This window comes from Phyllobates terribilis, unplaced genomic scaffold (genome assembly GCF_046119375.1).
Source record: "Phyllobates terribilis strain yellow unplaced genomic scaffold, ASM4611937v1 Scaffold_8__6_contigs__length_399053987, whole genome shotgun sequence".
In the NCBI taxonomy this organism is placed as follows: Eukaryota; Metazoa; Chordata; class Amphibia; order Anura; family Dendrobatidae; genus Phyllobates; species Phyllobates terribilis.
In genome coordinates, this window is record NW_027362768.1 from 348,434,395 (window position 1) to 348,448,529 (window position 14,135).

Genomic DNA, 14,135 nt, shown 5'->3' on the forward strand with positions numbered 1-14,135 from the left:
CCCCCCCCCCCCGCCTTAATTGGTTCTCCTCCCTTCCAACGGTGTTGAGGCGGGTGGGAACAGCCGGGGGTTGAGGGTACTGTGCTAAAAGAGGTGGAGTTATGCAGATCTAAAACGCGTGGATTGCAGCAGCAGCAAGCCGAAAAGTGCAGGCATGTGAGGGATCTAGAGGTTGACAGCATGTCTTCTTAACGGGAGTCCAGGTGGCCATCTCCACAAATGGACTTTTCAGAATCCTTGGGTGGCACCGTAGTCGGAAACCAATTCTGGTTATCGCTTCTCGGCCTTTTGGCTAAGATCAAGTGTAGTATCTGTTCTTATCAGTTTAATATCTGATACGTCCCCTATCTGGGGACCATATATTAAATGGATTTTTAGAACAGGGAGATGGAAAAAGAGCTTGCTCTGTCCACTCCACGCATTGACCTGGTATTGCAGTATCTCCAGGACCGGTGCACCCCTTCTTTAATGCAGTTTCTAAAATCAGAAAGAATTGAATTCAATGCTTTTTGTTCATTTGGCTTGTTTGTCGGATTTTGGGATGGACTCTTTGGCTTTGCTTTTCTTCTCCTCATTGGATTTTTCATGTTAAAAGTTGCAGAAGCCAGATGACAAGCTCATTTTGGTTCAACTTCAGCAACTGTGCATTGCATTGCCATGTAATGTAATGCAATGCTATCTATCTAGCTCTCCCTCTATACTTCCTTTTGGATAAACAGACATATTAGGCAAGCATTTTGGAGCTTTCACCTAAATAACTACAGGTGGTGAGATAAGCTGCACAATATAATTGACCTTTCAGTATATTGTTGCACACACACCATCTATTTAGCAAATGCCCTTGTTATCAACAGCAGCCTTTTAAACTCACCTGAGCTAACAGGTATGTGAGCTGGTTACTCTGCTGCGCTTAAAATTTCTTTTTTGGTTTGCTACAATGCCTTTTCTGAAACGTTGTCTCCCTCTGCTGGAACACTGACTTCTTTCATTTAATGCCTGCAGACTATAAAAGAGAAACCAACCCAAAAAGTTTGGTTGATTAGTCTGTGGCATTCTTTTAAACTGTTGCTTATGGCGGTCTCTGTGAGCTTCTCAGTGACATTCAGCCATCCAGGTATCCCGCCTGCAGTAGACGGAATGTGGCAATGGAACGCTGGCTGCGCGTGTCATAATAGGCTCTGAGCCTTTATATACCTGCGCACAGCAGCAGCCACCTTCAGTCTGCTGCTGGACAGCCAGCAGCAGCAGCAGGAGAGGTAATTAATCAGCAACCCTCCTGCTAAGGGTAGACAGCTGCTCGTTCCACCCCCCCCCCCCACCTTAATTGGTTCTCCTCCCTTCCAACGGTGTTGAGGCGGGTGGGAACAGCCGGGGGTTGAGGGTACTGTGCTAAAAGAGGTGGAGTTATGCAGATCTAAAACACGTGGATTGCAGCAGCAGCAAGCCGAAAAGTGCAGGCATGTGAGGGATCTAGAGGTTGACAGCATGTCTTCTTAACGGGAGTCCAGGTGGCCATCTCAACAAATGGACTTTTCAGAATCCTTGGGTGGCACCGTAGTCGGAAACCAATTCTGGTTATCGCTTCTCGGCCTTTTGGCTAAGATCAAGTGTAGTATCTGTTCTTATCAGTTTAATATCTGATACGTCCCCTATCTGGGGACCATATATTAAATGGATTTTTAGAACAGGGAGATGGAAAAAGAGCTTGCTCTGTCCACTCCACGCATTGACCTGGTATTGCAGTATCTCCAGGACCGGTGCACCCCTTCTTTAATGCAGTTTCTAAAATCAGAAAGAATTGAATTCAATGCTTTTTGTTCATTTGGCTTGTTTGTCGGATTTTGGGATGGACTCTTTGGCTTTGCTTTTCTTCTCCTCATTGGATTTTTCATGTTAAAAGTTGCAGAAGCCAGATGACAAGCTCATTTTGGTTCAACTTCAGCAACTGTGCATTGCATTGCCATGTAATGTAATGCAATGCTATCTATCTAGCTCTCCCTCTATACTTCCTTTTGGATAAACAGACATATTAGGCAAGCATTTTGGAGCTTTCACCTAAATAACTACAGGTGGTGAGATAAGCTGCACAATATAATTGACCTTTCAGTATATTGTTGCACACACACCATCTATTTAGCAAATGCCCTTGTTATCAACAGCAGCCTTTTAAACTCACCTGAGCTAACAGGTATGTGAGCTGGTTACTCTGCTGCGCTTAAAATTTCTTTTTTGGTTTGCTACAATGCCTTTTCTGAAACGTTGTCTCCCTCTGCTGGAACACTGACTTCTTTCATTTAATGCCTGCAGACTATAAAAGAGAAACCAACCCAAAAAGTTTGGTTGATTAGTCTGTGGCATTCTTTTAAACTGTTGCTTATGGCGGTCTCTGTGAGCTTCTCAGTGACATTCAGCCATCCAGGTATCCCGCCTGCAGTAGACGGAATGTGGCAATGGAACGCTGGCTGCGCGTGTCATAATAGGCTCTGAGCCTTTATATACCTGCGCACAGCAGCAGCCACCTTCAGTCTGCTGCTGGACAGCCAGCAGCAGCAGCAGCAGCAGGAGAGGTAGTTAATCAGCAACCCTCCTGCTAAGGGTAGACAGCTGCTCGTTCCACCCCCCCCCCCGCCTTAATTGGTTCTCCTCCCTTCCAACGGTGTTGAGGCGGGTGGGAACAGCCGGGGGTTGAGGGTACTGTGCTAAAAGAGGTGGAGTTATGCAGATCTAAAACGCGTGGATTGCAGCAGCAGCAAGCCGAAAAGTGCAGGCATGTGAGGGATCTAGAGGTTGACAGCATGTCTTCTTAACGGGAGTCCAGGTGGCCATCTCAACAAATGGACTTTTCAGAATCCTTGGGTGGCACCGTAGTCGGAAACCAATTCTGGTTATCGCTTCTCGGCCTTTTGGCTAAGATCAAGTGTAGTATCTGTTCTTATCAGTTTAATATCTGATACGTCCCCTATCTGGGGACCATATATTAAATGGATTTTTAGAACAGGGAGATGGAAAAAGAGCTTGCTCTGTCCACTCCACGCATTGACCTGGTATTGCAGTATCTCCAGGACCGGTGCACCCCTTCTTTAATGCAGTTTCTAAAATCAGAAAGAATTGAATTCAATGCTTTTTGTTCATTCGGCTTGTTTGTCGGATTTTGGGATGGACTCTTTGGCTTTGCTTTTCTTCTCCTCATTGGATTTTTCATGTTAAAAGTTGCAGAAGCCAGATGACAAGCTCATTTTGGTTCAACTTCAGCAACTGTGCATTGCATTGCCATGTAATATAATGCAATGCTATCTATCTAGCTCTCCCTCTATACTTCCTTTTGGATAAACAGACATATTAGGCAAGCATTTTGGAGCTTTCACCTAAATAACTACAGGTGGTGAGATAAGCTGCACAATATAATTGACCTTTCAGTATATTGTTGCACACACACCATCTATTTAGCAAATGCCCTTGTTATCAACAGCAGCCTTTTAAACTCACCTGAGCTAACAGGTATGTGAGCTGGTTACTCTGCTGCGCTTAAAATTTCTTTTTTGGTTTGCTACAATGCCTTTTCTGAAACGTTGTCTCCCTCTGCTGGAACACTGACTTCTTTCATTTAATGCCTGCAGACTATAAAAGAGAAACCAACCCAAAAAGTTTGGTTGATTAGTCTGTGGCATTCTTTTAAACTGTTGCTTATGGCGGTCTCTGTGAGCTTCTCAGTGACATTCAGCCATCCAGGTATCCCGCCTGCAGTAGACGGAATGTGGCAATGGAACGCTGGCTGCGCGTGTCATAATAGGCTCTGAGCCTTTATATACCTGCGCACAGCAGCAGCCACCTTCAATCTGCTGCTGGACAGCCAGCAGCAGCAGCAGGAGAGGTAATTAATCAGCAACCCTCCTGCTAAGGGTAGACAGCTGCTCGTTCCACCCCCCCCCCGCCTTAATTGGTTCTCCTCCCTTCCAACGGTGTTGAGGCGGGTGGGAACAGCCGGGGGTTGAGGGTACTGTGCTAAAAGAGGTGGAGTTATGCAGATCTAAAACGCGTGGATTGCAGCAGCAGCAAGCCGAAAAGTGCAGGCATGTGAGGGATCTAGAGGTTGACAGCATGTCTTCTTAACGGGAGTCCAGGTGGCCATCTCCACAAATGGACTTTTCAGAATCCTTGGGTGGCACCGTAGTCGGAAACCAATTCTGGTTATCGCTTCTCGGCCTTTTGGCTAGGATCAAGTGTAGTATCTGTTCTTATCAGTTTAATATCTGATACGTCCCCTATCTGGGGACCATATATTAAATGGATTTTTAGAACAGGGAGATGGAAAAAGAGCTTGCTCTGTCCACTCCACGCATTGACCTGGTATTGCAGTATCTCCAGGACTGGTGCACCCCTTCTTTAATGCAGTTTCTAAAATCAGAAAGAATTGAATTCAATGCTTTTTGTTCATTTGGCTTGTTTGTCGGATTTTGGGATGGACTCTTTGGTTTTGCTTTTCTTCTCCTCATTGGATTTTTCATGTTAAAAATTGCAGAAGCCAGATGACAAGCTCATTTTGGTTCAACTTCAGCAACTGTGCATTGCATTGCCATGTAATGTAATGCAATGCTATCTATCTAGCTCTCCCTCTATACTTCCTTTTGGATAAACAGACATATTAGGCAAGCATTTTGGAGCTTTCACCTAAATAACTACGGGTGGTGAGATAAGCTGCACAATATAATTGACCTTTCAGTATATTGTTGCACACACACCATCTATTTAGCAAATGCCCTTGTTATCAACAGCAGCCTTTTAAACTCACCTGAGCTAACAGGTATGTGAGCTGGTTACTCTGCTGCGCTTAAAATTTCTTTTTTGGTTTGCTACAATGCCTTTTCTGAAACGTTGTCTCCCTCTGCTGGAACACTGACTTCTTTCATTTAATGCCTGCAGACTATAAAAGAGAAACCAACCCAAAAAGTTTGGTTGATTAGTCTGTGGCATTCTTTTAAACTGTTGCTTATGGCGGTCTCTGTGAGCTTCTCAGTGACATTCAGCCATCCAGGTATCCCGCCTGCAGTAGACGGAATGTGGCAATGGAACGCTGGCTGCGCGTGTCATAATAGGCTCTGAGCCTTTATATACCTGCGCACAGCAGCAGCCACCTTCAGTCTGCTGCTGGACAGCCAGCAGCAGCAGCAGCAGCAGCAGGAGAGGTAATTAATCAGCAACCCTCCTGCTAAGGGTAGACAGCTGCTCGTTCCACCCCCCCCCCCGCCTTAATTGGTTCTCCTCCCTTCCAACGGTGTTGAGGCGGGTGGGAACAGCCGGGGGTTGAGGGTACTGTGCTAAAAGAGGTGGAGTTATGCAGATCTAAAACGCGTGGATTGCAGCAGCAGCAAGCTGAAAAGTGCAGGCATGTGAGGGATCTAGAGGTTGACAGCATGTCTTCTTAACGGGAGTCCAGGTGGCCATCTCCACAAATGGACTTTTCAGAATCCTTGGGTGGCACCGTAGTCGGAAACCAATTCTGGTTATCGCTTCTCGGCCTTTTGGCTAAGATCAAGTGTAGTATCTGTTCTTATCAGTTTAATATCTGATACGTCCCCTATCTGGGGACCATATATTAAATGGATTTTTAGAACAGGGAGATGGAAAAAGAGCTTGCTCTGTCCACTCCACGCATTGACCTGGTATTGCAGTATCTCCAGGACCGGTGCACCCCTTCTTTAATGCAGTTTCTAAAATCAGAAAGAATTGAATTCAATGCTTTTTGTTCATTTGGCTTGTTTGTCGGATTTTGGGATGGACTCTTTGGCTTTGCTTTTCTTCTCCTCATTGGATTTTTCATGTTAAAAGTTGCAGAAGCCAGATGACAAGCTCATTTTGGTTCAACTTCAACAACTGTGCATTGCATTGCCATGTAATGTAATGCAATGCTATCTATCTAGCTCTCCCTCTATACTTCCTTTTGGATAAACAGACATATTAGGCAAGCATTTTGGAGCTTTCACCTAAATAACTACAGGTGGTGAGATAAGCTGCACAATATAATTGACCTTTCAGTATATTGTTGCACACACACCATCTATTTAGCAAATGCCCTTGTTATCAACAGCAGCCTTTTAAACTCACCTGAGCTAACAGGTATGTGAGCTGGTTACTCTGCTGCGCTTAAAATTTCTTTTTTGGTTTGCTACAATGCCTTTTCTGAAACGTTGTCTCCCTCTGCTGGAACACTGACTTCTTTCATTTAATGCCTGCAGACTATAAAAGAGAAACCAACCCAAAAAGTTTGGTTGATTAGTCTGTGGCATTCTTTTAAACTGTTGCTTATGGCGGTCTCTGTGAGCTTCTCAGTGACATTCAGCCATCCAGGTATCCCGCCTGCAGTAGACGGAATGTGGCAATGGAACGCTGGCTGCGCGTGTCATAATAGGCTCTGAGCCTTTATATACCTGCGCACAGCAGCAGCCACCTTCAGTCTGCTGCTGGACAGCCAGCAGCAGCAGCAGCAGGAGAGGTAATTAATCAGCAACCTTCCTGCTAAAGGTAGACAGCTGCTCGTTCCACCCCCCCCCCCCCGCCTTAATTGGTTCTCCTCCCTTCCAACGGTGTTGAGGCGGGTGGGAACAGCCGGGGGTTGAGGGTACTGTGCTAAAAGAGGTGGAGTTATGCAGATCTAAAACGCGTGGATTGCAGCAGCAGCAAGCCGAAAAGTGCAGGCATGTGAGGGATCTAGAGGTTGACAGCATGTCTTCTTAACGGGAGTCCAGGTGGCCATCTCCACAAATGGACTTTTCAGAATCCTTGGGTGGCACCGTAGTCGGAAACCAATTCTGGTTATCGCTTCTCGGCCTTTTGGCTAAGATCAAGTGTAGTATCTGTTCTTATCAGTTTAATATCTGATACGTCCCCTATTTGGGGACCATATATTAAATGGATTTTTAGAACAGGGAGATGGAAAAAGAGCTTGCTCTATCCACTCCACGCATTGACCTGGTATTGCAGTATCTCCAGGACCGGTGCACCCCTTCTTTAATGCAGTTTCTAAAATCAGAAAGAATTGAATTCAATGCTTTTTGTTCATTTGGCTTGTTTGTCGGATTTTGGGATGGACTCTTTGGCTTTGCTTTTCTTCTCCTCATTGGATTTTTCATGTTAAAAGTTGCAGAAGCCAGATGACAAGCTCATTTTGGTTCAACTTCAGCAACTGTGCATTGCATTGCCATGTAATGTAATGGAATGCTATCTATCTAGCTCTCCCTCTATACTTCCTTTTGGATAAACAGACATATTAGGCAAGCATTTTGGAGCTTTCACCTAAATAACTACAGGTGGTGAGATAAGCTGCACAATATAATTGACCTTTCAGTATATTGTTGCACACACACCATCTATTTAGCAAATGCCCTTGTTATCAACAGCAGCCTTTTAAACTCACCTGAGCTAACAGGTATGTGAGCTGGTTACTCTGCTGCGCTTAAAATTTCTTTTTTGGTTTGCTACAATGCCTTTTCTGAAACGTTGTCTCCCTCTGCTGGAACACTGACTTCTTTCATTTAATGCCTGCAGACTATAAAAGAGAAACCAACCCAAAAAGTTTGGTTGATTAGTCTGTGGCATTCTTTTAAACTGTTGCTTATGGCGGTCTCTGTGAGCTTCTCAGTGACATTCAGCCATCCAGGTATCCCGCCTGCAGTAGACGGAATGTGGCAATGGAACGCTGGCTGCGCGTGTCATAATAGGCTCTGAGCCTTTATATACCTGCGCACAGCAGCAGCCACCTTCAGTCTGCTGCTGGACAGCCAGCAGCAGCAGCAGCAGCAGGAGAGGTAATTAATCAGCAACCCTCCTGCTAAGGGTAGACAGCTGCTCGTTCCACCCCCCCCCCCCCGCCTTAATTGGTTCTCCTCCCTTCCAACGGTGTTGAGGCGGGTGGGAACAGCCGGGGGCTGAGGGTACTGTGCTAAAAGAGGTGGAGTTATGCAGATCTAAAACGCGTGGATTGCAGCAGCAGCAAGCTGAAAAGTGCAGGCATGTGAGGGATCTAGAGGTTGACAGCATGTCTTCTTAACGGGAGTCCAGGTGGCCATCTCCACAAATGGACTTTTCAGAATCCTTGGGTGGCACCGTAGTCGGAAACCAATTCTGGTTATCGCTTCTCGGCCTTTTGGCTAAGATCAAGTGTAGTATCTGTTCTTATCAGTTTAATATCTGATACGTCCCCTATCTGGGGACCATATATTAAATGGATTTTTAGAACAGGGAGATGGAAAAAGAGCTTGCTCTGTCCACTCCACGCATTGACCTGGTATTGCAGTATCTCCAGGACCGGTGCACCCCTTCTTTAATGCAGTTTCTAAAATCAGAAAGAATTGAATTCAATGCTTTTTGTTCATTTGGCTTGTTTGTCGGATTTTGGGATGGACTCTTTGGCTTTGCTTTTCTTCTCCTCATTGGATTTTTCATGTTAAAAGTTGCAGAAGCCAGATGACAAGCTCATTTTGGTTCAACTTCAGCAACTGTGCATTGCATTGCCATGTAATGTAATGCAATGCTATCTATCTAGCTCTCCCTCTATACTTCCTTTTGGATAAACAGACATATTAGGCAAGCATTTTGGAGCTTTCACCTAAATAACTACAGGTGGTGAGATAAGCTGCACAATATAATTGACCTTTCAGTATATTGTTGCACACACACCATCTATTTAGCAAATGCCCTTGTTATCAACAGCAGCCTTTTAAACTCACCTGAGCTAACAGGTATGTGAGCTGGTTACTCTGCTGCGCTTAAAATTTCTTTTTTGGTTTGCTACAATGCCTTTTCTGAAACGTTGTCTCCCTCTGCTGGAACACTGACTTCTTTCATTTAATGCCTGCAGACTATAAAAGAGAAAGCAACCCAAAAAGTTTGGTTGATTAGTCTGTGGCATTCTTTTAAACTGTTGCTTATGGCGGTCTCTGTGAGCTTCTCAGTGACATTCAGCCATCCAGGTATCCCGCCTGCAGTAGACGGAATGTGGCAATGGAACGCTGGCTGCGCGTGTCATAATAGGCTCTGAGCCTTTATATACCTGCGCACAGCAGCAGCCACCTTCAGTCTGCTGCTGGACAGCCAGCAGCAGCAGCAGCAGCAGGAGAGGTAATTAATCAGCAACCCTCCTGCTAAGGGTAGACAGCTGCTCGTTCCACCCCCCCCCCCCGCCTTAATTGGTTCTCCTCCCTTCCAACGGTGTTGAGGCGGGTGGGAACAGCCGGGGGTTGAGGGTACTGTGCTAAAAGAGGTGGAGTTATGCAGATCTAAAACGCGTGGATTGCAGCAGCAGCAAGCCGAAAAGTGCAGGCATGTGAGGGATCTAGAGGTTGACAGCATGTCTTCTTAACGGGAGTCCAGGTGGCCATCTCCACAAATGGACTTTTCAGAATCCTTGGGTGGCACCGTAGTCGGAAACCAATTCTGGTTATCGCTTCTCGGCCTTTTGGCTAAGATCAAGTGTAGTATCTGTTCTTATCAGTTTAATATCTGATACGTCCCCTATCTGGGGACCATATATTAAATGGATTTTTAGAACAGGGAGATGGAAAAAGAGCTTGCTCTGTCCACTCCACGCATTGACCTGGTATTGCAGTATCTGCAGGACCGGTGCACCCCTTCTTTAATGCAGTTTCTAAAATCAGAAAGAATTGAATTCAATGCTTTTTGTTCATTTGGCTTGTTTGTCGGATTTTGGGATGGACTCTTTGGCTTTGCTTTTCTTCTCCTCATTGGATTTTTCATGTTAAAAGTTGCAGAAGCCAGATGACAAGTTCATTTTGGTTCAACTTCAGCAACTGTGCATTGCATTGCCATGTAATGTAATGCAATGCTATCTATCTAGCTCTCCCTCTATACTTCCTTTTGGATAAACAGACATATTAGGCAAGCATTTTGGAGCTTTCACCTAAATAACTACAGGTGGTGAGATAAGCTGCACAATATAATTGACCTTTCAGTATATTGTTGCACACACACCATCTATTTAGCAAATGCCCTTGTTATCAACAGCAGCCTTTTAAACTCACCTGAGCTAACAGGTATGTGAGCTGGTTACTCTGCTGCGCTTAAAATTTCTTTTTTGGTTTGCTACAATGCCTTTTCTGAAACGTTGTCTCCCTCTGCTGGAACACTGACTTCTTTCATTTAATGCCTGCAGACTATAAAAGAGAAACCAACCCAAAAAGTTTGGTTGATTAGTCTGTGGCATTCTTTTAAACTGTTGCTTATGGCGGTCTCTGTGAGCTTCTCAGTGACATTCAGCCATCCAGGTATCCCGCCTGCAGTAGACGGAATGTGGCAATGGAACGCTGGCTGCGCGTGTCATAATAGGCTCTGAGCCTTTATATACCTGCGCACAGCAGCAGCCACCTTCAGTCTGCTGCTGGACAGCCAGCAGCAGCAGCAGCAGCAGGAGAGGTAATTAATCAGCAACCCTCCTGCTAAGGGTAGACAGCTGCTCGTTCCACCCCCCCCCCCGCCTTAATTGGTTCTCCTCCCTTCCAACGGTGTTGAGGCGGGTGGGAACAGCCGGGGGTTGAGGGTACTGTGCTAAAAGAGGTGGAGTTATGCAGATCTAAAACGCGTGGATTGCAGCAGCAGCAAGCCGAAAAGTGCAGGCATGTGAGGGATCTAGAGGTTGACAGCATGTCTTCTTAACGGGAGTCCAGGTGGCCATCTCCACAAATGGACTTTTCAGAATCCTTGGGTGGCACCGTAGTCGGAAACCAATTCTGGTTATCGCTTCTCAGCCTTTTGGCTAAGATCAAGTGTAGTATCTGTTCTTATCAGTTTAATATCTGATACGTCCCCTATCTGGGGACCATATATTAAATGGATTTTTAGAACAGGGAGATGGAAAAAGAGCTTGCTCTGTCCACTCCACGCATTGACCTGGTATTGCAGTATCTCCAGGACCGGTGCACCCCTTCTTTAATGCAGTTTCTAAAATCAGAAAGAATTGAATTCAATGCTTTTTGTTCATTTGGCTTGTTTGTCGGATTTTGGGATGGACTCTTTGGCTTTGCTTTTCTTCTCCTCATTGGATTTTTCATGTTAAAAGTTGCAGAAGCCAGATGACAAGCTCATTTTGGTTCAACTTCAGCAACTGTGCATTGCATTGCCATGTAATGTAATGCAATGCTATCTATCTAGCTCTCCCTCTATACTTCCTTTTGGATAAACAGACATATTAGGCAAGCATTTTGGAGCTTTCACCTAAATAACTACACGTGGTGAGATAAGCTGCACAATATAATTGACCTTTCAGTATATTGTTGCACACACACCATCTATTTAGCAAATGCCCTTGTTATCAACAGAAGCCTTTTAAACTCACCTGAGCTAACAGGTATGTGAGCTGGTTACTCTGCTGCGCTTAAAATTACTTTTTTGGTTTGCTACAATGCCTTTTCTGAAACGTTGTCTCCCTCTGCTGGAACACTGACTTCTTTCATTTAATGCCTGCAGACTATAAAAGAGAAACCAACCCAAAAAGTTTGGTTGATTAGTCTGTGGCATTCTTTTAAACTGTTGCTTATGGCGGTCTCTGTGAGCTTCTCAGTGACATTCAGCCATCCAGGTATCCCGCCTGCAGTAGACGGAATGTGGCAATGGAACGCTGGCTGCGCGTGTCATAATAGGCTCTGAGCCTTTATATACCTGCGCACAGCAGCAGCCACCTTCAGTCTGCTGCTGGACAGCCAGCAGCAGCAGCAGCAGCAGGAGAGGTAATTAATCAGCAACCCTCCTGCTAAGGGTAGACAGCTGCTCGTTCCACCCCCCCCCCGCCTTAATTGGTTCTCCTCCCTTCCAACGGTGTTGAGGCGGGTGGGAACAGCCGGGGGTTGAGGGTACTGTGCTAAAAGAGGTGGAGTTATGCAGATCTAAAACGCGTGGATTGCAGCAGCAGCAAGCCGAAAAGTGCAGGCATGTGAGGGATCTAGAGGTTGACAGCATGTCTTCTTAACGGGAGTCCAGGTGGCCATCTCCACAAATGGACTTTTCAGAATCCTTGGGTGGCACCGTAGTCGGAAACCAATTCTGGTTATCGCTTCTCGGCCTTTTGGCTAAGATCAAGTGCAGTGATTTAGCGATTGCTGCCTTGGTTTTGGTTGGAGGTGTCTGGGGTACCTGGCTCGTCGGCCTTGGGGGATCGTCCTTACTTAATTGTGGGGACTTCACCCCCTTGCTGCTATAGGCGTGTCGGCTTAGTCCCCAGACAACGGGAAGCGATCATACTCGCTCCTTCTGTGTGTTGGAGTGGAGATTACGCTAATTCTGTTGGAGAATCATGGCAACAGAGGCGGAGTTGTGGCCGAAGTTGGAGGTTCCAGAACATGCACGTGTGGAGACCGCTTTCCGGATTTTTGTCCGGAGAGACTGTCAGAAGGTTAAGGACTTTCGGTTTATTATGAAGGAGATCATCTTGGGTGTCGCAAAGGTGAAAAAAGAAGACATCGTGGCAGTTATGGATTATCCCCAAAAGGGTGTCTATGACGTGTTTTTTGAGTCTAGGAAGATTTTGGAGAACTATATGGATTCTTTTGATGAATTGAGACATGAGAAGTTTGTTGGAATTCGGTTTCAACGTCACGTATTTAGTAGTGAAAAGATGGTGACAGTGAAGATGTTTTCACCACTGGTTCCAGAAGAGGACATTGTCACGTTTTTGAGTGGTTTTGCCAAGTCTGTAGTATCAAAAGGTAAAGTAATGAATGAATTCGGAGTATGGACGGGAAAGTGGAAATTTTTTGTGGAATTTAACATGAACAAGGATAGGAGTTTTTCCTACCCGCCTCAAAGGTTTAAGCTTGGTAAAGTAAGTGGGAATTTATTCTTTAATGGGATGGATTCCTTTTGTTCAATTTGTGAGGTATATGGTCATAAACGTGAAGACTGTACTGCAGAAAAGTGTTGGAAGTGTAAAGCGGAAGGACATGTTTCTAAATCATGTCCAGTAGAAAGGAATAAGTGTAACCTGTGTATGGAAATTGGGCATAGGTTTAAGGAATGCCCAAAGAGAAAGAGTAATAAGGAGAAGATGGAAAGTGCAAAGGCGGAAAAGAAAGAAAAAAAGAAGACGGTAGAGGTTCAGAGGCAAACAGAAGAGGAGGAAGCTGATAAAGAAATGGACAAAGTTAAAAAAGGAATTGCGGAAATGAAGGGAAGTGGTGTGTGTTTTGAAGCTTTTTTTCCAAAGGTAATCGCAAGTGTGAAGGCAAATAAAGAGAGGTTTTTTGAAACCTATAAGGTGGGAAGGACATGGATAGATTATGTGAATACAAACTTTGAATCTTTCTCGCAAGAGAAAGGACTGTTGGAGTATCTAACATATTATGCGTTGAAGGGAGGAATGCAGTAATGTGTTTTGTTTCCTTCCTCTATATATTATGTGTCTGAGAGGAAATACTGGTTGTTGTTTTGTTTTTTTTGTATATGCATTAAATAATGTTTTTTTGTTTTAAAATGACACGATGATGGATTTGGTCCATCACCGTTTTCAGAAGTATGGAATCGAGATGGTACTTGTAATCTGAGTGTTATGGAAAAAAAAAAAAAAAAAAAAAAAAAAAAAAAATCTGTTCTTATCAGTTTAATATCTGATACGTCCCCTATCTGGGGACCATATATTAAATGGATTTTTAGAACAGGGAGATGGAAAAAGAGCTTGCTCTGTCCACTCCACGCATTGACCTGGTATTGCAGTATCTCCAGGACCGGTGCACCCCTTCTTTAATGCAGTTTCTAAAATCAGAAAGAATTGAATTCAATGCTTTTTGTTCATTTGGCTTGTTTGTCGGATTTTGGGATGGACTCTTTGGCTTTGCTTTTCTTCTCCTCATTGGATTTTTCATGTTAAAAGTTGCAGAAGCCAGATGACAAGCTCATTTTGGTTCAACTTCAGCAACTGTGCATTGCATTGCCATGTAATGTAATGCAATGCTATCTATCTAGTTCTCCCTCTATACTTCCTTTTGGATAAACAGACATATTAGGCAAGCATTTTGGAGCTTTCACCTAAATAACTACAGGTGGTGAGATAAGCTGCACAATATAATTGACCTTTCAGTATATTGTTGCACACACACCATCTATTTAGCAAATGCCCTTGTTATCAACAGCAGCCT

At 44.7% G+C, this 14,135-nt stretch overlaps 10 non-coding genes across 10 annotated transcripts; all 10 read left to right on the top strand.

Moving 5' to 3' along the window:
• The first annotated feature begins 272 nt into the window (after nucleotides 1–272).
• LOC141159052 (U2 spliceosomal RNA) lies at nucleotides 273–463 on the top strand. The gene has a single exon (XR_012249066.1). It is a non-coding gene; the product is annotated as a U2 spliceosomal RNA (small nuclear RNA).
• A 1,114-nt stretch (nucleotides 464–1,577) lies between these two features.
• Nucleotides 1,578–1,768, top strand: LOC141159053 (U2 spliceosomal RNA). Its single transcript, XR_012249067.1, has one exon. It is a non-coding gene; the product is annotated as a U2 spliceosomal RNA (small nuclear RNA).
• Nucleotides 1,769–2,887: 1,119 nt separating this feature from the next.
• On the top strand, nucleotides 2,888–3,078 carry LOC141159055 (U2 spliceosomal RNA). Its single transcript, XR_012249069.1, has one exon. It is a non-coding gene; the product is annotated as a U2 spliceosomal RNA (small nuclear RNA).
• A 1,112-nt stretch (nucleotides 3,079–4,190) lies between these two features.
• Nucleotides 4,191–4,381, top strand: LOC141159823 (U2 spliceosomal RNA). Its single transcript, XR_012249818.1, has one exon. It is a non-coding gene; the product is annotated as a U2 spliceosomal RNA (small nuclear RNA).
• A 1,122-nt stretch (nucleotides 4,382–5,503) lies between these two features.
• LOC141159056 (U2 spliceosomal RNA) lies at nucleotides 5,504–5,694 on the top strand. Its single transcript, XR_012249070.1, has one exon. It is a non-coding gene; the product is annotated as a U2 spliceosomal RNA (small nuclear RNA).
• A 1,118-nt stretch (nucleotides 5,695–6,812) lies between these two features.
• LOC141160127 (U2 spliceosomal RNA) lies at nucleotides 6,813–7,003 on the top strand. The gene has a single exon (XR_012250103.1). It is a non-coding gene; the product is annotated as a U2 spliceosomal RNA (small nuclear RNA).
• A 1,121-nt stretch (nucleotides 7,004–8,124) lies between these two features.
• Nucleotides 8,125–8,315, top strand: LOC141159057 (U2 spliceosomal RNA). The gene has a single exon (XR_012249071.1). It is a non-coding gene; the product is annotated as a U2 spliceosomal RNA (small nuclear RNA).
• Nucleotides 8,316–9,435: 1,120 nt separating this feature from the next.
• On the top strand, nucleotides 9,436–9,626 carry LOC141159946 (U2 spliceosomal RNA). The gene has a single exon (XR_012249939.1). It is a non-coding gene; the product is annotated as a U2 spliceosomal RNA (small nuclear RNA).
• A 1,119-nt stretch (nucleotides 9,627–10,745) lies between these two features.
• On the top strand, nucleotides 10,746–10,936 carry LOC141159543 (U2 spliceosomal RNA). The gene has a single exon (XR_012249547.1). It is a non-coding gene; the product is annotated as a U2 spliceosomal RNA (small nuclear RNA).
• A 2,602-nt stretch (nucleotides 10,937–13,538) lies between these two features.
• LOC141160245 (U2 spliceosomal RNA) lies at nucleotides 13,539–13,738 on the top strand. The gene has a single exon (XR_012250196.1). It is a non-coding gene; the product is annotated as a U2 spliceosomal RNA (small nuclear RNA).
• The last annotated feature ends 397 nt before the right edge of the window (nucleotides 13,739–14,135 follow it).